The sequence below is a fragment of the Myotis davidii genome, unplaced genomic scaffold (genome assembly GCF_000327345.1).
Source record: "Myotis davidii unplaced genomic scaffold, ASM32734v1 scaffold135, whole genome shotgun sequence".
NCBI lineage: Eukaryota > Metazoa > Chordata > Mammalia > Chiroptera > Vespertilionidae > Myotis > Myotis davidii.
The window spans coordinates 4,811,789-4,833,618 of NW_006289813.1; positions in this window are offsets into that span (position 1 = coordinate 4,811,789).

Genomic DNA, 21,830 nt, shown 5'->3' on the forward strand with positions numbered 1-21,830 from the left:
CTCAGCGAACTGGTGTGAACATAAGTGCTAGGTCTCGCGTCATCATTCCTGCGTGAGCAGTTCATTCGCCATCCGTCAGTTCTCTCTGCCATTCCCCACTCCCAACAGGCTTTTCCCCTGAAGGCTATGAAGGCCAGGGGAAGCACTGGCAAATCTCTAATGAGAAATTATTGGAGAACTGCACACAAGTCAAGAAATGAATGGTTTGGGATTTGTGTTTGCTTTTGCTTGATTTCACACTGTAGTAACAGCTGTGTTACAGAACAATGAAAATGGTCTCTGCTCAGTCTAACTCATCTCTAGGAGGGCAGATTTGCCCAGACTTGAGGAACTGGGATGCTATTGTCAGAAGAGAGCAGCAGGAGAGCCAAACAAAGTACAGAAGACATGGAAATAAAGCTGGAGGAAGAAAGGAATTTCCTTAAGAAGAAAATGAGGCTCTTAGAAACCAGACTGGCCAAACGCAAGAGAGATGTTGCAGTCCCTGCCTTTAAGCATAGTGTGGTGGGTGAATAATGGCCCCAAAGACGTCCACATCCAAAGCCCCAGCATCTGTGACCACCACCACCCTATAGGAAAAAAGGGAGTTTGCAGGTATGATTAAGTTAAGGATCTTGAGGTGGGAGAATATCCTGCACTATCTGGTGGGACCCAGAAATAACCACAAGTGTCCATACAAGAGGGAGACCCCGGGAGCCTTGATGTTGAAGTCGGAGTTGTCACGCCAGAAACAAGAGATGAGAATGATGTGAGGAAGGGGTTGACTGTGAGCCAAGAAGTGTCAAGGCAGCCTCCAGAAGCTAGAAAAAGCAAGGAAACGGATTTTCCCCTGGGGCGTACAGCAAGAACCAGCCCTGCTGATACCTTGACTTTAGTAAAACTGATTTTGGAATTCTGAACTGCAGAACTCTAAGAGAATAACTGTCTGTTGTTTTAAGCCACCAAGTTGGTAGTCATGTGTTTCAGCAGCAATAAGAACCTAATACACACAGGTAATGTGGAAAACCTCAAGTGCTATATGAGCATTTCCAGAGGACGGATCTGGCCTGTGCCGCGAGGGTACACACTCAGACTTGGTCATTAGGGTCTCAGCCCTGTCACTGAAGCACGCCCACAAAGGACAGTCCTAGGGACAGCGCTGGATCAGTGTGAGCTTGGGCTCAACAATGCTCCTACAGATGGTGCCTCCTAGAAGGAAGCAGCCCGCTCAGAGGAAGAGTAGAAGGAATTACTTGAAAAACAGATGCTTTAGCTCTAGATAGCAGTTCAGTGGTTAGAGCCTTGGTCCTTGCCACCAAAGGATCTCAGGTTCGAGTCCTTGTCAAGTGCACATACCTGGGTTGCAGGTTCCATCCCACGGATGCAACCAATGGATGTGTCTCTCTCCCATCCATGTTCTTCTCTCTCTCACTCCCCTTCCCTCTCCCTTCCACTTTCTCAAAAAAAAATCTCTATATGGATTTGTTATAGGTTGAATTGTGTTCCCCAAAAATTCATATGTTAAAGTCCTAACACCCTAATACTTCAACATTTGGGTTGTTCAAAGACAGGGTCATTGCAGATGTAATCTGTTAAGATGAGTGAACCCCTACTCCAATATGACCAGGGTCCTCCTAAAAGGGGAAATTTTGGACAAGAGACGTAAAGAGAACATCACACACAGATTGGAGGTATGCTGCCTCAAGCCAGGGAACTGCAGAAGCTCAGAGAGAGGCCAGGAGGTGACCCCCTGCAGAGGGAGCATGGCCTGACGGCACCCTGACCTCAGCTCTGGCTCTCAGCCTGGGAGACAATACATTTGGTGTTGAAGCCATTCCATTTGCAGTACTTTGTAAATATATAGTTTTAAATTGATTTCTGAGAGGAAGGGAGGGAGAGAGATAGAAATATCAATGATAAGAGAGAATTGTTGAAACCGGTTTGGCTCAGTGGATAGAGCGTCAGCCTGCAGACTGAAAGGTCCCAGGTTCGATTCCGGTCAAGGGCATGTACCTTTGTTGTTGGCACATCCCCAGTAGGAGATGTGCAGGAGGCAGCTGATCGATGTTTCTCTCTCATCAATGTTTCTAACTATCTCTCTCACTTCCTCTCTGTAAAAAATCAATAAAATATATTTTTTTTAAAAAAGAGAGAATCATTGACCGGCCACCTTCTGCATAGCCCCCACTGGGGATCGAGCCCACAACCCAGGCATGTGCCCTTGACCAGAATCAAACCCAGGACCCTTCAGTCCACAGGCTGACACTCTATTCACTGAGCCAAACCAGCTAGAGCCGCTTTGTTATGGCAGCGCTAGCAAACAAAATTCTGAGGAAAGAATATAGAGAAGGCATGAAAGCTCCCTGATTTAGTAGACAGTGGAGGAGTGAGAAAGACTTGTTTGAAAAACAGATGCAGGGTAAAGAAAGAAAAGGCCCATTGCAAAGAGCAGGTTAAAACCACTACAGCTCAGCCTGGCCTGTATTAAGTCTAGTTATAATCTGGCCTGACTGTTTGCATGAAGACAATAAGAATAACAATTAATCCCATAGGCTTTTTTTTTAAAAAAGATATGCTTTGCTGGAATCTCATGATTGAGCTTTAATTAGCCCCCCAGAGCAAAGAAGCTGCTCCATCTAGCTACCATCAGGCTTTCCTGCAATACCTTTAGACTTGGGTGAATTCCTTAAGTTGGGGTCCCCAATGATGTCTTCAGGTTCCTTCCTTGGCATCTCCCAGGAAAGCAACCTTCGTTCCTTACCTGGAAAGATGGCCATGAGCCACGTGACCAAGCAAGATACCAGGCTTTCTCTAGGGGGCTCTTATTGGCTTCATCCTTAAAGCTTTCTGGTGACAACCAGAGCCCAGACATGTTAGACATGGCATTCCAAAGTCTTTATTAATAAAACCACAATTGGAAACTGATCTTATTGAATTCATGCAAAGAAACATATTGCCATGACTCACTCATTAAAAATTGCCAAATTCTGGAGGGATAAGGTAGAGAGAAAAAATATATAATTTACCAAATTGCTTTAAAAATGCTTTCTTATATATGAAAAATGAAAGGTTAATACTCAGTGATACATTCAAAAGTTATTTTAAAAAACTATATAATTATTTTCAATTCATTCAGTCCCATAATCAATTTTTTGTTTGTTTTTCCTGATTTTTCCTGTCAGTACTTCTGTACTTGTAAGTCCAGATAGTCTATAGAGTTCTAATAATTTTTATCCAGTTCAAAGGGAATGATCTGAAAATGTCAAAAGGGTATGCCAAATGGGCAGTTTACAGGCAATGGGAGCTGGAGATCTGCAAAGGCCTACAGGTAAGCAAAGGGCTGGGAGTCTTCGAAGGGCTTAGTGATATGCAAAAGGCTGGGGGTCTTCAAAGGGCTGGCAGCTCTGGTTTCTGCAACAAGGTTGTTAATCTTTCCATGATGGCAGGCAGCTCCCTGATGGGAAGGATGGGCTACATTTCCAGGTGAGCTCCCAGGTCCCACATGCAACTCCCAGCCAGGTTGAATGTGCCTTCTTTAATCAGAACAAAACAATCATGGATAACAGCGCATGATTAATGCTTCTTACAATTATAGCTGGTGCCCAGTATTCTATTTCTGTCCAGATCACATGGCCTAAAATCATTTGTTCTGGCCTGGCCAAGGCATTAGGGTGAATTATTAAATGTTTGACCAAATATAGCAGGCTAATTTTTAAGTTGATAATTGTGTCTGGCCCTTGAATGATGTGATACATAGCCAAACGGCCCTTGGCAGAAAAAAGGTTCCCCACCCCTGCTAGGATCAAACACAGTGAACAACCCTTGATTACAGTCAACTCAGGATGAGGCTTCTTAACAAAAGTTTCATTAACCCAATCCCTGATGGGCCACAGGCCAGGGAAGTGGGAAGTGGGAGTAAGGTACAGAGAATATTTTAATATCCTGGCTTCGTTTTATTTATTGTGTAGTTTACATACCAGAAGACATAATCTTGTCCTTTGATTTTTAAAAACAAATATTAATTCAGGTCCCCTCTCCCTCAGAATCTGCCCTGGGGGCTGCATTCCCAAGGTCACTACCAGCCCTCAAAGTTCTGTTCCCAGGAGACTCTCCACCTCTTCCTGGGCCTCCTCACCTGGCTGTTCTCCTGGAAATTAGTCCTTTTCCCTTGAGCGCCCCAGCAACTTGGCCATTTATTGCCAACACTAAAACCAAACAAAACCAAAACACCACTCACCCAAGTCATTAGCACATGCAGCCTAAGGTGACAGGAGTTCAGTGGGGTTTGCAATGGGGCAAAGCAAGCAAGAAATAATTTTAAAGAGAATATTTAAAATCCCTGTTCTTAAAGGGGCGTGCCCACTGCTGCATGGGGAGGACTCGGTGGCCCATCTCTTCCACAGGCTCCAAGCTCCTCCTCTGCAATGGGGCCTCACCCACCTCATACACAGGTGTGGGCCCCATGAAGGTCCTCAGGTCCCTACAGGGCATCACCTTCCCTCCCTAAGTGGCTCCCAAGGTTCTCCTAAATGAAGACAATGGCCACCCTAAGATTTCTGGGGCCAATAATTAAGCTGTCCACCCTACTATTCAAATCTGGTTTAAATTGGTTCCTTAATTTTGTGGGTGTGTTTTGTTTTTTTTAATTCCAGTCACCTTTCCCTTCTTTTTAATAACCAATTAGTGTGATTTGTTCTATTTTTTAGTTTACTGCTGCTTTTGGCTCAAGTTTCTGCTTATAAATAAGCCTACTCTAATTCACCTACACTATGCATTTTGCTTTTCATCATGTTTTGACAAATCCTGACAAAGTTAAAAAGGAATATGAAGCAACCAACTACCTCCACTTCAAACTTATCTTAAGAAGGTAAAATTGCCCTGGTCAGTTCGGCTCAGTGGATAGAGCATTGGCCTATGGACTGAAGGGTCCCAGCTTTGATTCTGATCAAGAGCACATGCCCAGGTTGCAGGCTTGATACCCAGTGGGGGACATGCAGAAGGCAATCAATCAATGATTCTTTCTCATCATTGATGTTTCTAGCTCTCACTTCCTCTCTGTAATCAATAAAAATATATTTAAAAAGACGTTAAAATTTTTTTTGTTAAAATATATTTCTTTATTGATTTCAGAGAGGAAGGGAAAGGAGAGAGAGATAGAAACATCAATGATAAGAGAGAATCACCGATCAGCTGCCTCCTGCACGCCCCCCACTGGGGATCGAGCCCGCAACCCAGGCATGTGCCCTTGGCCAGAATCGAACCCGGGACCCTTCAGTCCACAAGCTGACGCTGTATCCACTGAGCCAAGCCAGTTAGGGCAAGAAACAAATACTTTTAAATATGTTTTACTGCTAACATGGTAAAGACTGAGAGATAAAATAAAAACTCTTCACAATCCTCAATCATCTTTAATAGTGTAAAGGGGCCCGAGGCCTGCTCTGTGAGAAGGTTTAGGTTCCCAGCAGAGGGCTCTGTTGCCTCGTAGGGCAGGACGCATGCAGGTGAGAAGGTGTCTCATTGGCGTAGCGGGGAGCCTGCCTCGCTGCAGGCGGGTCTTAAGTAAGGATACAGGGCACTTCACATTCCTCTCGGCTTCCTTCCTATCACCAGGTCCTCATGTCCCACCTTCCTCCGCAGCAACTAGAAGCATCCTTGTAGAGAAGAGCCAAACCGTAACTTTCATTCTTTCGTGTCTAGTAAGTACCTAACAAATGGTAAATGCTTCATATGCAGGTTGATTTGCAGCAGGAAAATGTGTCTCCTAAGGAGCTGTGTTCTGGAGAGGGATTCGATCTGTTGTTCGCAGCAGCCCTAGGCAGGCTGGAAGCAGGCTGGGGTACAGCTCCCTCTGCCTCTTTCCAAAGGACCACTCTTTTCAACCACAAGGCCAGGAGGAAAGGGGAGGGCTTCCTTCTAGTCAGCAGACCAACCAAATTTGACTGTTTCCTTCTAGTGTTGCAACCAGACTCCCCACATAGGGCACTATTTGTCAGTCCACAGCACACTGAAACAACTAACATCTGCACAGCAAATGGAGGAGGCAGTTGAGCTTAACCATCTTAGACTCATCAACCTTTTTAAATCCTGTAGACCTCTCATGGGATTCTCACACCACTGCTAATTCTCACAACACTGCTGCTAATTCTCACAACACTGCTGCTAGGCAGGGAAGCCATTATCACTTCCCATTAGGCAGTGAGCAGATCGGCAAGAGAGAAGAAACCACCCACCCACATCCCCACTACAGCTTGGAGCTGTCAGTCCTGGTAGCCAGGTCTCCGGACCCTAGCACAGTGTCCTTTCTCCTTCCTGGTGGGAACTGACTCCTGCTGTCACTCTGCTTTCGAAAGGGCCAAGGAGAAGGCCAGCAGCCATCTTGGCTCTCACATTTTTTAAAAATATTTTTTTATTGATTTCAGAGAGGGAGGGAGAGAGAGAGATATCAGTGATGAGAGAGAATCATTGATTGGCTGCCTCCTGCACATCACCACTGGGGATCAAACCCGCAACCCAGGCCTATGCCCTGACTGGGAATAGAACTGCTACCTCCTGGTTCCTAGGTTGGTGCTCAACCACTGAGCCTACCAGCGGGGGCTGCTCTCACATTTTTGTTTCTTGCTCAGAGCCTTTGATTCAGAAGCAAGAGTACTTCATTTTTAAATAAATTGCATCCCTACCTGGAATATTTTCACCTTTAAAAATGTCCAGTATGTCTGCGAGTTCCTTATGGATAGCCCCATAAATCACAACTCCGAACAACTTGCCCAGAACAAGTGAACGCACGCTGTGGAACAGTGATATCATTCCCTGTTCTCTCTTATGTCTTGTCTAGTAATACCCATCCAAGCACTAAAGTTGTAACATAGAGAGACACTTATATTCAGGCAGTACATGTCCCTTATTTTCCAGATGCTCAGATACAGATCAAGTCTGGAGAGCACTTTCCCCAAATACTTTGCTATAAAAAGGAAGTAGGAGCTAAAAAACAAAATGCCCCAACATGCCGGGGCATCCTGCTTGGACCACTCACTGCTCCAGTATCTGGAGCAGGGGTCCTCAAACTACGGCCCGCGGGCCACATTTAAATACAAATATTGTATTTGTTCCCGTTTCATTTTTTTACTTCAAAATAAGATATGTGCAGTGTGCATAGGAATTTGTTCATAGTTGTTTTTTTTTTTAAACTATAGTCCAGCCCTCCAACGGTCTGAGGGACAGTGAACTGGCCCCCTGTTTAAAAGTTTGAGGAACCCTGGTCTGGAGTAATGATCTGGGTAAGAACGCTACAGTATAGACGCAGGTGGGAAGCCATCTGTGGTTCTGTGGCTAAGACAGGGTGTTTATAAACAGGCTCCCTTGCTTTTGCTCCCAGGCTATAGTTACACAGGTATATTCTGACAGGACCACAGACAGTCTAGATCAGTGATGGCGAACCTATGACACGCGTGTCAGAGGTGACACGCGAACTCATTTTTTTGGTTGATTTTTCTTTGCTAAATGGCATTTAAATATATAAAATAAATACCAAAAATATAAGTCTTTGTTTTACTATGGTTGCAAATATAAAAAAATTTCTATATGAGACACGGCACCAGGGTGAAGTTAGGGTTTTTCAAAATGCTGGCACGCCAAGCTCAAAAGGTTCGCCATCACTGCCCTAGATGCACACCTTCAAAACTTCACGGGGGATTTCAAGCAGGGTCAGATTTGCACTCAGATTTGAGAGGCTACTCTCATGACCATTTCACCAGTGCTTTCCTCACCTCCACAAACCTGGGACTGGTGCAGAGAGAGGGCACTCACCTGAAATTACCTCCCATTCCAGGACTCAGGCCTCCCAGCGACGCCCGTCTAGAGGTCCTCCTGGCCGTTAATAGGAAGAAGGAATGCTGGACTTGAGGTGGGGCTGGTTCTTTAAACTCCACGGTGAGCAGCGTGCAGTGGCCAATGGAGCGGCCCCTTCTTGCCTTCGCTCCCACTGCATTTCCCCCTCTAGGTTTTCTCTTCTGGCAGCGCCCAAGGTCCTCGGGCCCCGTGAAGCCAGGGCGACAGAGCCCCAAGCTTCCCGATGGCTGACTCCCGCTCTGAGGCTGGGATAGGCCTGGGCGGGCCGCGAGCCAATTATGCGGCTGATTCTCTCACACTCCCCAGCTGCTGGAAGAGAGGCCTGCTTGTTAGCTCCTTTTGACATTTCCCAGCAGCCTTTACCTGTTGCTGATGCTAAACTTTGCCAAAGCATGGGCAGCGTGCTCTGAGACCAGGCTTTGGAGTCAGACAGGCCGAGGTTAAAATCCCAACTATCTGGCCCTTGCACAAGCCACTTACCTCCTCTGAGCTTCAGCTTTCTCATCTGCAAACGGGAAATAAAAATACCCATTTGTGAAGATTACAAGAGATATTGTATGTAGAATTCCCAGAACAAAGTCTGGTACATAAATGTATTTCCTTGGCCTTCTGTTTTCCCATCAAAAGTAAGGAAAGAGAGTCGAGTCAATCAATGTGAAAAAGCAACAGCTTTTCCTAATCTGCCTCTAGCCCTTTGCTCTGGACTGTCCATGTGACACCCACTTCTCCAGCAGCTGCTATTACTCATGGGTCCTCAGAATCAAGGCTTATAGCCCCAGATACACCCCTTTCCTTGGGAAGGGGGAGGATAGTGACAGAAGTCTGGGAAGATTAGCTCTCCCAACCACAGGCTGCACCAATGGCTCTTACGCTGGCTGCACATTGAAATCACCTGGAGAGCTATGGCAACAGACCAAGGTGGTTCCCACCCTCCGAGATTCTGATTTGATTGGTGTAGACCGGAGCATCTGTAGGCTACACACATGATTCAAGTGAATAAAAGACAGCGAGTCACTGGAGTCTGGTTGAAAAGCACCAAGGCCAGTGGTTCTCAACCTTGGCTGCACATTAGAATCACCTGGGGATCTTTTTAAAATCCTGATTTCTGGGCCTCATCCTCCGGAAATTCTGTTTCTTTGTTACTAATGTTGTGGCCTCATCCCATAACAAAGAAACAGAATTTCTGGAGGATGAGGCCCAGAAATCAGGATTTTAAAAAGATTCCCAGGTGATTCTAATGTGCAGCCAAGGTTGAGAATCAGTGACCTAGGCTACCCCAGAGGTAGTCTCTTCTCTGGATGCCCATCACCTGTCAGAGGGTGATTCATGACATTAATATGTCTGTCTCCTTGGGATTGGCAATAACCCTAGCCAGCAACTACTAGAGGGAGCCATGCTCTAGTCACTTATTCACAATGTGAATTTTAAATTAGGCCCCAGAGCCTCAATCACCTTCTGATCTTGTATCAAACAAATACAGCCTCCTCACTGTTCATGGCAGACTGGGGCTGTGATACCTCTGACTCTTTCTGTTATGTTTGTCTTGGGACATCTGGGGCTTCTAATATGTGATCTTGCTTTTACCTTCAATTTATTTACCTATCAATCCTAATTCCAACAACAATAATTGGTTAAGCTATAAAATATTCAAGCAAAGAAGAAAACATCTTTTATACTCCTCAAATGAAAATTAGGTTGCTTAAGAAAATGTAAAGAATTTTATTATCTAGACTCGCGTTCAGCGATCCAAGCCAGGGGATGGGGAGAAGGGGAGAAGCGGGGCTTGGTGGGAGGGCAGGGACAGCTGAAGAAATAAAAACCCATTAGGGAGTTTGCAGACAGCCATGGTCTATGGTTTATGTTCCTAGAGCCCTGGCTGGAACACCACCATCTGCGCAAGAAGTGAGGAAGTCAGGAGAATGTCCTGGCTTCTAGCGGACGTCCCTCAAGGGATCCTGGTTACGTAACAATGACTGGTGGCTGTGACTTCCATGTGTGCTGCCACTTTCTGGACAAGGCACTCTTCCCTTCCCTTCTCAAATCATCCTTTATAGAGCATGCGTCACAACCCAAGTTATAGATGAGGAATACAGAGCCTCTCAGAGGAAGTCACTCACCTTCAACCAAGGTCAAGTTCAAATCCAAGTATTCTGGTTCGGTGTCTTTTCCATGGCCCCAGACATGATTAAGGTGATGCTTTTTTTCTTGAAAGCATAAACCTCATTCACACACAGTAGGATCCCAGGAAAAATAAATGACAACGAGCGACTGCTATGAAATCACAGTGGACAGCGGGCCTAGTACCCCTGGCTGGACTTCCAGGGTCTGGCTGAGTTCTCTGCTCAGCTGACAGCCTAGCTAATGCAAAGGAGTTTTCATGGACTCGCTCCTACCTCAGGGAAATATATTCATTGTTTGCTCTCAGACTTAGTCAACAGACTTGCCATGTGGGTTTCTTTCTCCTCCAGCCCCAGCTCAGATCTCTTACTCTCAGACTCCAACTCAGGCTCCCCGGCTGGGTCAGGCAGCATGTCAGCCCCTCTTCAGCAGTGTATCCTTGTCTTCTGAATTCTCCTTCGACGGGCCTAGGCCAGACCGAATGATTCTCTGGGCCTTAGATGGTGCTCAGGCTGACGTCCCCCACCCCTGCTTTAGGTGAAGGTTTCATACACCAGGTTTTCAAGTTAGCCTAGAGTGTCCAAAGCCCCCCAACCTTTTATTTCTATGCCTCTCTCCACACTGGACTACAAATACCTTGAGTTTCCTTCCTTTCATTTTTGGTGTCCCTCTGCCTAGAGTTTAGGCCCTAACATATGAAAAGAGCTTAACATATGTGGAATACAAAAATAAACAAATCCGTTTCTCCATAGCACCCCAAATTCCACAGTTACTCAGCTAGCCCACTTCTTCAGACTTTGAATACTTGAACAAAGGTTAGCCTTTCTCCAGCCTTTCACATTCCAACCCTTCCCACATTTTATCTTACCCTCTCAACCTTCCCTTGTGCACCGATCAGATCCTGGCCTCCTGGTAACCCCCAGATATTAATGAAGTCCTTTAGGCCAATTTGCTCCTGGTCCTAAACAGTAAAATATAAAATATTGGTCCTTGGTTTATTTTCAAGTACTTTGAGCTCGTCAGAGAAGGGCTTCTATAAAAATGTAACAATTAGTCTCTTTCAAAGAAGTGAGCAAGGCCCTCCATGCTGGGTGACTCTGAGAAGCACTAAAGCGATTCTCTGAATTTTTTCTGCAGTTCTTCTATCCATCTCAAAATCAGGAGAACCTCTTTTTCTCTTTGTATGAAACAGAAGGCTCTGACCATTTCAGAAGTAGACATAAATAACCCCCTCTGACAGCTGCCTGCTCCCTGTTTCACACAGGTGTCAGTGAGCTAGTATTTACTGAGCACCTATTATGTGCATACGGTATTTCTCTTTACCCACAATTCAACACTTAGCTCATTATCTCCCAGAGAAAATTAAACTCTTTGAGGCCACCTGAATTTTTCTCATAGTCCTTTCTGACTTTCCAAAACTCAAGACTAGATCCGAATGGTTGTAAGATACATACTGAAGATACATGCTAAGAATTTCACAACAAAAATAGCAAAATCCTAGGATATTAATTACACATGCTTGCATGCATCATTAAACATTTCTGTGATGCCAGGTTTATCACGAGCAGTCAAATTATGCAAAGCCTTTATAAAGTAAATCAGGAAAAACAGAACAACGCCAGCCCCTATTATGCTTCAAATCAGAAATTACCCACTGGGATCTATTAGATGTCAAATACAGCGCTCAAGGCCTTGAGTGGGAGACATAAGACATAATTTTAAGACATTGTAGAAAGGGCTCTTAAAGAGGTATGTGCAAGGATTATGAGAGACCCAGGGAGAGAGGCTTATCAGTCCTGAAAGAGCTGAGGAAGGCTGCATGAGGAACTGACACCTGGGCCTGAGCACCTACTGGGCAAAATTCCCAGGAGAAGGTGGACATGCGACAGGCAGAGGAGTGGGCTCGGCCTGAAGCAGATGTTCCAAGCAGCCTGGTAAGAGATGAGGCCTTCTGAGGTTTGAAATTCACCCTATAACCAACAGGGAAGGGAACCTGTGGGGACTTTAAGACAAGATATCACATAACAAGAGTTGGTATCTTGAAAGATAAATCTGGCAGAAGTGAGGAAGATGAATAGAAGAGGGAAGAAGCTGATGAGGGGAAAGGACAAGCACACTCTCTCCCCCACTCCCTCAAGAGCACATGCAAGTCATTTTCACAGGTGTCATGGTGTCGCCAGGAGGCAGTGCCTGTGCCTCTGAGAAATGCAGACCCCCCTGCATTTCGGGCCCCAGCATATGGACCTTGATTTAGGACAACTGATACTGCAGAGCACCGGTCCTGTTTCCGCCCTGCCGTTACTTGTGCATCAAACATTCTGACACCAAGTGCCATGGTTCTATTGGCAAATGTCCCATGTCGAGGTTTCCTGTTTCTCAACACCCTGAAGTTCTAATAACCCCTCCACTGTTTTAAAGTGACAATTTCTGTAGCAACTACTTCCATATTATCTGACAGGGTCAGAATTTCACTCCCTCCATTGACAGAAAAGATATCTAAAGGCATTTGTCTCTGATCCTATAAACTGTGGCCACAGAGTTGGGGTTCAGTTTTTGTATCTCTGGGCACCCAGCCCACACAGCAGTGCAATGAAATTCAAGGACCAAAGTTGTTCCCTTGAAATGAATTTCAGAAGAACTAGCACTCTGCTCCCTAGTCCCTTCTGGGCTGTGAAATTGCCTCCTTATCTTTTCTCTTGCATCCTTTTTCTTCTCCAGGAAGAATGATTGAATTGATCTGCAGTTTCTCCGTATTCCCTAAAGAAAAACCAATTGCTCAAAGGCATGTTGAACCCTTCTCTATATTAAATAATATCTCCCTGTGAAGCCAAATAGATCCATCCCTTCTCTAACCCCAACGGGGGTGGGGTAGTCAGAGTCAAGTCTTTTTGGAGAAAGGACTGCTGAGTTTTCTACTCATGCAGCTGGAAAACAAGAGAGGGTCTATCTCCTGTCAGACAGTGAGCACACACAGGACAGCAGTGTCCCCTGCCTCAGAGCACCAGGGCACCTCTGTCCTGCGCTGGCTCCTCGTGGACCCTGCAGGCCTGTCATTCCTGGTTTCCCGTCTGTCTTCCCCTCCACCTGCCAAGCAGGGGCTAAGTCTTGCACTAGCTCGCCTGTCACAGGGGATGGCACACCACCATCAGCCCCCACAGTGGACGGCACCCTGTCATAGGCCCCAATTAAATGAGAGTCGACTCTACCCCATACTGGGCCTGGTGCCAGCTGCTTCAGATACATATGATATTACTTAATTTACTCAACAGCCCATTTGACACATGGAAAGGATATGATTCCCATTTTACATATGGAAAACTGAAGCTCAGAAGGCTTATTCAACTTACTCAAAGTGACATGCCCAGAAAGTCAGCAGAGATCTGAGCTCAGTCCTTATGGCCCCAAACCCACACCTTCCCACTCACCGCGCTACCTCTGAAGGGAGAATGGGGCTGAGCCAGGGCTTCCCTCTTGAGCCAGCCCCCCAAAGTCCACGCAGTATGTGTGGACTGCTTCCTTCAGCCCAGAGGAGGACTCACACAGCCAAGGCCCCAGGGCCCACAATTAGCACTGCCTTGTCTACTCTCACATCTTAGGGAAGGCTGGAAACAATCGCCTGCAGGACTGTCAATCAGGACTGTCAATCACGTGACCTACCCAACTGGAATTTTGCTCTCCCTAACTTAATCGTGAAATGAATCTTCTTGTCTCTTACTAGAATAGTGTACATCCAGTGATGTTTAGAGACCACACAGACCAAAAAGTAAAACATGGTTTCTTTTCTGGGAGGAGAAGAGCTGGAGATACAATAAAACTCCACCAAATAGTGGCCATGGAAACTCTGCAGAAGGTGCTCGACGAGGGCCTATGTCGAGCATAACTACAGTGGGGCTTTGACTTACGAATTTAATTCGTTCTGTGACGGAGCTCGTAACTAAAATTACTCGTATGTCAAATCAAAAAGTGAACGAGTGAGACACGTGATGCTGGGCTCATGTTGTGGTGTTCACCGCTTCGCCAACTAGCGGTGGGGTATCTGAAGCTGGCTTGTAACCCGAATTTTAGCTCACAACTCAAAGCAAAAAATCGGCCAAGAGATGGCTCGTATCTCGAAAAACTCGTTAGTCGGGACATTCGTAAGTCAAGGCCCCACTGTACATCCAATCGCTTGCAGTGAAATTGCTAGTGGAAGGACCAGCAGGCGATCGTTCCTGACCTTCCTATTACGTAAGCGGAGACCAGGCGGCGCTCATTATGGGTCCTGGCGCCTTGGATGTGAGTCGTAGTCTGAACTGAGAGAAGCAGGCCCCGCGATGGTGAAGGATGAGGGCAATCACCCACATTGGAGAAGTCCCAAAGTAGCACCTTACCAAAACCTTTGGGGGACAGAAACTTTCCATCCGCGTGTCTCCACATGCTCTGTGTTAGCGTGTCCCCACGCTGCCAGGGAGGTGTGATACAGCAATCCGCAGGTAACACAGGAATCCAAGAAAATGGAACGGAGGCGCCTGTGAGTTAGTGCCCACCGAGGGGCTAGAGAGGGAAAGAATGCGAGAGAGCAGGGGTGGGACCACAGAGGAGCCGTGAGGGGAGGGCTGGCCCTGGAAGGACCCCTCTCTGGAAAGCACGGCAGCATGAGGAAGCGGGAGAGCCTCAGGATGCTGCAGGATTAGGGCGCCGAAACGACAGTGAGAAGTGTAATTTCTCTGGCAGTTTCCCGTGGGGCGGCCGTCGGAAAGGCCAAAGGCTGCTCCATCACCTGGAAGCCTCTTGTCTTAGACGTCATGAGACCAGCGGACTTTGCAATCTGTATTTATTTCAAATCAGTGGCTGTCAACATGCGACATGCTAAAACTATGTCTCTTCCCCCTTCTCCATTCTATAGCCCTGAAAAGACTGACGTTATACGGTGTTTCCACCTTCTGCACCACTTAGTGTCCATTCAAAGGTGAAACTATTATAATTAGCCCGAATGATCTTAACTTTCTCCCATCTTCTTCCAAGTTCAGGAATGCAAAGTCTGTTGAAGGGGAAGTTGCCTCGCTCAAAAAGCTTGGCAGCTAATCATACCCTTGGGTTGAGCAAAGCTTGGTGAGGCTCCATGCACTGAAATGTGACTTAGCAAAGCCTTCCTGTGGTGCTGCAGCACGAGTGGCCTCCAAAAGGTAAAACAACTACTGTGTCGAACGCTCTAATAAAAGCCCTTTCTTCTCATTCTAAAGAACTTTCCTGAATTTTTCATTTCAATCAGAAACTGAAGCCCTTTCTAATTGCTTCAGCATTTCTAATTTTTTGAAAATTTTTGTTTTAAATGTTTTCACATTTGTTTTTAAAAAATATTTCCCCATGACCTTCCAAAGGGCTTTCCCCTAGTAACCTGGCCACATGAAAGTGGCTACAATGCTTTACAGTTCAAAGCACCTGGGGAGTGGGGGGCTATCTCATAGGAGACTATCTCATAGGGTGGACTATCTCATGGGGCTACCTCATAGGAGGCTATCTCATAGGGGGTTACCTCATAGGGAGCTATCTCATAGGTTGGACTATCTCATGGGGGGCTATCTCATAGGGGAGCTACCTCACAGGGGGCTACCTCATAGGGGGGCTACCTCATAGGGGGCTATCTCATAGGGGGCTACCTCATAAGGGGGCTATCTCATGGGGGGGCTATCTCATAGGGGGGGCTATCTCATAGGGGGCTACCTCATAGGGGGGCTATCTCATAGGACACTCAGAAGGCGCAGACCCTCCCCATTGTCACCAAGTTGCAAGTGCAGAATCTACCTCCGTGAGGGTTGGTGGCCCGGCCCAGCCCAGCCAGCTGCTTATTTTGCTCTAAGGATAACGTTGTAAAATTTCAACCCTCTTCCTCTCCTCTGAGGAAATCCTGGGATGGCTTTGCCAGAAAGTCCCAAACTAGCGTTTATTTACACTTATTTCTGGGAGCTACAGGCTGAAAAGGAAGAGCTGTGTTCACAATCAGTTTCCCTTTGAAAACTCAAATAAACTTGACACAAACTGATGAGAATAACACGGACTCAAATGGCCAAAGATATTCCTATACTTGTTTTCCGGAGATGAATTGGGTGGGGTGGAGGGGGTGGATAGCATGAGTCAGCAGACCTTGAAATGTTGACGTGGTGGATTGGTTGTGCCAGCTCTCAATCCAATCTTTTACTGACTTTCAACTCACATCTCTCCAAGTACTGGGGCGCCTCCTGTCCACTGAGGCTCCACAAAGGCCTTCCCATATCTCAGCAACATCTGCAGGAGAACGGCAAGAATCTGCTGTTGCCTCTTTGTGTACACATGTTGCCCTCCTCTTCTGAATGTATTTTATAATTTAAGCTTATTTCTAATATGGAATGAAAGGAAGACTCTGTTGCTAATAACATTTTAGGCATTAATAGCAGCTGGAGTGTTTGGAGCGGTCAGGAGAAGGGGCAAAGAAGCTTTTCAGGTTCAAGGTTCTCCCCTCCATTCCCATAAAGATGACCAAACCCATTGTCCTAAAGTCACTCGGCTAAGAGATTTCTATTGACACTCACGCTATTCAGGGCCTTCTCTGAATAGTATTGTGGTTGGAGAAATATTTTTTTGTTTACTTTTATACATATTTTTTACTTTATTTCCTTGTTTTACTTAAACATATAAATAAGTAAATAATTTCAGAATCTAGTAAAGATTATGCCACAATGAAACTGGGTCTTGGGGTGGGAGTGATGACAGGAGGCAAGAGAGCAGGACTCTCTGAGGAGCCAAGACCTGGAGGATGAGCTGGAAGGGGCCGCGCAGGCATCTGGAGCGTGGAAGATCTACGTGTGGATTGTGAAAGTGGCCACAGATGTGTCTCCTTCCTCAAGAGGTGGAGTGCATCACTCTGCCCTTGAATCTGGGTTGGCCATCTGCCCTGCGTTTACTAATGGGTGTTAGCAAACCTGGTGCAGGGGCTTGGAAAGAGTATGCACCTGGGGGCTCACTCTCTTTCTTCTCCTGGAAACCCCGTGGCTGCCAGCATGTAAACACGCCCGGCCAGCCTGCTGGATGCCAAGAGACACTTAGCCAGTGGCCCCTGCTTTCCTGCTTGACAGTCTGACAACCACCAGAACCACCAGCCCCCAAACACATGGGCCCAACTGAAGCTAGCTGAGCCCACCAGGCCCAGCAGAACCACCCAGGCAATCCACAGACTCGTGAGCTAAATAAGTGGTTGTTTTAAACTGTTACGTTGTGGAGTGATTATTAGACAGTAAACAGTCACTAATACGTAGGGGAACTGGGTGCACTGGATTCACTTGTTACATTTGCGATGGGGTCTAGGGAACTTTCCACGATCTCCCTCAGCGTTCAGCTTGATCCACACCTCCATGTTATTACTGACTTACTCTTGGGAGGCCATTCTCCATCGGTGGCTCACGTTTCTGTGTGTCTTGCAAGCAGAAGTACTGTCTTAGGTCCAGAATATCCTTGTAAGGACTTCTGTTTAGTGAACAGCCTTGGGAGATGGAGACAGTGGGGCCCTTTGGAGCACAGGGTAAGCATGCTTACTGCCCACTGTGAAAGAGCCGAGTTCCGCAAGCTCAGAGTCTTCTTCTGTCGCATACCCCACTGCACCTGTAGGTGTCACCTGTGAGAATTGGGGCTTGGGAAATGTGTACAAGAAATCGCTGATAACCTGGCCACGGCTGATGCTGTAATAAAATCCTTTCTCCCACTCAGGAGTCTCCCGTCTTCTGCCAGCGTCCATGACACTGTGGCAGGCTAACATGTTACATCGCAAGAGGGCAAAATCTCCAACCTTTCACAGTTCTTGGCACCAATCAATCCATACTCCAGCATGTAAAACTATCAGCCACACTCAAGGAGGGGATGCTGCTCAGTATCTGAAAAGGTCCGCTCCTCTGCAAACTACCCTGGAAAAGGACGCCATGTACCTGTTCCCAGGAACTCCAGGGCAGTCACATCTGTACACAACCTTTAAAGACCACAGGATACAGGAATGGAGCCCAATCCAGTTTTTAAATCGGTAAAGAAAAAGGGCTAGATACAGCTGTAAGAACACCGAGCTTTAAACGCAGGCCTCTCCACTTTGTGCGCCCCCCACCACCTATCCTCCCCGCTGCAGCACTGAGCAGAAAGGAAGCTGACCTCGGCCCTGAGCGGTCCATGACAAAGGCACAGAGACTCCGACATCAGTGAAGCCGGAGAGCTCTACGTCTTTAGCATAACCATGGTTCTTGCTGCACTAACTACATATGCAGAACTTTTCAGGTATCCCCACATTTTCACAATGAATTCAAAAACTCCATTTTCATGGCAAGAGAGATGTCTTCCTTTCGGCATTTCCACCAGAAGCTGTCCCTCAGGTTGGTCAGATAAGCCACTGGTCTTAGACTAGAACATGGGGAGGAGAAGGCGGACACAGGAGAGGTACTGAGGCTCAGAAGAAACACGTAAGAAAGGCTGCTGAGATGCTCTACAGAGGAACAGTGCCTTAGCCAGAGCACCGCAGACACACAGAGCCCCTCAGCCGAGCTTCCAGAAAACACCCTTGTCCTCTAACTTTGGGTAAATGTTTTGGGGCCAAAAGATCTTTTTCCCACAAGTCTCAGATTCTGCAGGACATGATCTATCCTCATACTATACGTCAGCCATAGGCCCTCACTCCTCCAAGTATAGGCAGATGGTGGTTTTCAACCCTGATTGCACGATAGAAACACCTAGAAAGCATTATAGTTTTTAAATGTAGAATTCCATTGGCCCACTGCAGGCCAAATAAGTTAGCATCTCAGGGGGAGCTAGGAATAAAAACCTTGCTAGAGAATAATATGAAGGTACCCCTTTGGGCATATAAATATCAAATCAAATGGATTTGTTCCCAAATCCATTCCTTTCTACAGGGAGGATTAAGGAGAGTTTCAAGATATTTACTTATTTAGCCAGAATTGGAGATCAGAACTCATTCATTTGCCCATTTATTCAATCCATATTTGCTGATCACCTGGTAAATGTCAAGCACTACCCTCAAGGAGTCGCAATTCACAGGGGAAAACCGACAAGAGAATCAAGTGATTTTAACGCCTGAGTGGGAAAATACAGAATGCTTGCAGAGCACTGTGGAGGGGCACCCACCCCTCACTTGGGGAGCAATTGTCTTTCTTCTGCCAGCTTCAGTCCTTGGCCTTCTCACCTCAGCCCTGCACCCCAATCACGATGCACTGGTGACTGTGGGGTCCAGGTTCTCAGGGGATCTGCGTCATTTGCAATCATTTATCAAAGCCAGATGGTGCTTTTAGTAAATCTTGTGAGCACCTGATTGGTTTTTTCCTCTCTGATTTAAAACAGATTTCCAGAAGGAACAGGAAAAAACAACTGACATTCCTAAACCCCAAGGTTACACGGAAACTCGGAAGTGACGCATTGTGAGTGGGTTTCAAGCTGGAGAACAGGCTGACGAATGGCCCCTGGCACCATGTGCATGGGGAAGCCAGTTCCATAGCAGAACCTTCCATGGAAAAATGCCTGCTCCGAACAGAGCTGCCAAGGAGCTCATGCAAACTCAGAGCTGGGAGAACAAGACCAGCTCAGACCTCGCCCTACAAACATGTGTTCCTTGTTCTTAGGAGAGGGTAATGGTCTTCAGCCACATTATGAAGGAGTATACTTTGCCTTTTTTACTTTGCACATGCTATCAAGCATCCTTGCAAAAGACAGATGTCTTTTCTGGAAATGCTAAATCCTAGAGCGCCCTTTTTTATTTCCTGGGATACACACAGCCATGTGAGCCCTCAGTCCTGCCGCTGTGATAGGGGAGGAACACTGGGCTTGAGGATCAGCACCCGGGCTCGCTGGCCCATGATTTTAGGGAAGTCATTTCACCTCTGGATACCTCCGCCGCCGCTCTGTAAACAGAGAATGAATACAACAATGCAGGTAAAGCCTTAGTTCAGGGTCTGGCACACAGTGGGTCTTCAGGAAGAGGAGCTATCAGTATTCCCACAAAACCCAAGCCCACACTTGGAAGGAGATGTCATATGCAACGTTGAGTTTCTGGCTTCCTGCAGCAATGTCCTACACGTTTCTCCTCATCTCATAAATAACAAAGGAAAACCTGGCATTTAATAAACAGTATCTCCCAGATCGGCCTGTGTAGCTGAGACGGAACAGGGATGGGACAATATCAGGAAACAGACACACCAAACCCAGCTCTCCAGCTCTCTCACACAATGCCAAGTGTGAAATGTCTGTAATATCCTGTGGCTGCGGATCTATTCAGATACTTCAACAGTATCACTTTTAGGACAAGTTTTCTGAAAACTCTGGTAGATAAATGGAGAAAAATGTCATTTCCTTTCAAGTTAAACAATATTCTTTTTTATTTCAAAACCTTTATTACTCTTTTTCTAGAGTCAGGCCCACCAATGTGAACTGAGGAAACTGAGCAGGAGGTGGTGGGAGGAGGTGAAATGATGAGGCCGAGTGTTCTTTAAGAAGCATCAAAGTTAGACAGGAGTCTGAATTGGGGGACATCTGGGTACCTGAGTCTTTTGGGCTCGGGACAAGCCAGGAGAGCTGCCCCCAAATGCAGGAGTTTTAAATGACACATGTTAGATGAGCCCTGGTAGACCTTTGTGGGTTATCACCGCCTTCTGTAAGTCAGGCATTGAGAATAGGTCCTGTGGGGTTTGGAATAAGAGGTAAGGGCAGATAAACAAGATCAAGTGCCCTTCAGGGTGGGCCATCCCAGGACACATGCCCCACGAGTAAAATCCTTCCCAACCCTGAGGAGCCATCCCTGGTCCCACCAGGCTCACAGTTTCCCTACCACTCCCAGTCCTTGGAGGTCATTCCTTCCCAGAACTCAGAGGGAGGGATTCAGCAAATACTTCTTATAAATGTATGAACCCTGGAACAATAGATCTCATAAAAATAGAATTTGGTAAAGCATCTGTTTACCTGGCTTGTTCAATCTAGGCAACAGAACCTTTTTGAAAAATAAGCTTTCCTTTTCTGATTATAATAGCAATACATGTTCATTTTAGATAGTTTAAGTGCTATAGAAAAATATAAAAAGAAGAAATATCTACAGTAGAACCCCCGCTGTTAACCTTATAGTACATATCTGCTAATCTCTTTTATTTTATTTTGTTTATGATCTCTTTTCTATGCATCTTTGTTTTTGTGTTGTTTTCTTAAATTAATTTCAGAGAGGAAGGGAGAGGGAGAGATAGAAACATCGATGAGAGAGAATAACTGATAGGCTGCCTCCTGCACACTGGAGATCGAGCCCACAACGCAGGCGTGTGCCCTTGGCTGGAATCAAGGCTTTTTTCCCCCTTCACAATAGAGAATCAGCTATAATGGCTATATGGAATTATATATGGGTAGCAGAATAAAAATTAAGATATATTTACATTATTTACATATATATATTATTTCTGGGTGATCAGATTATTAGTGTCAATGCTTCTTTTCCCTTTTCTTTATTTTCCAATGTTTCAATAATGAACATCATTACCTTTATAACCAGAAACAAAGACAAAGTACACACACACACACACACACACACACACACAAAGTACCCATAAGTCCCTCTGAGGTTGGACACTGTCTGAATGGAGCATATGGCTGGCCTCATCTCTGGAGGTCAGTGCACAGTAGGCAGGCACAGCTAAGCAGCAAGAAATACAGATTATAATGTCTGTGCTCAACAGCTTCAAAAATGTGCTTGGCTGATTCCAGATGTTTTCAAAATCCGAACTGCATTTAGAAACGTTGGTGGAGCACCAAAGGGAACAAAACAGATGGAGTGGCAGTCCTACTGAGCATTGCTTGTTTTAGTTTCATTTCACTTAAAAGAAACTTTTACTAACTCAGTATTTACCCAG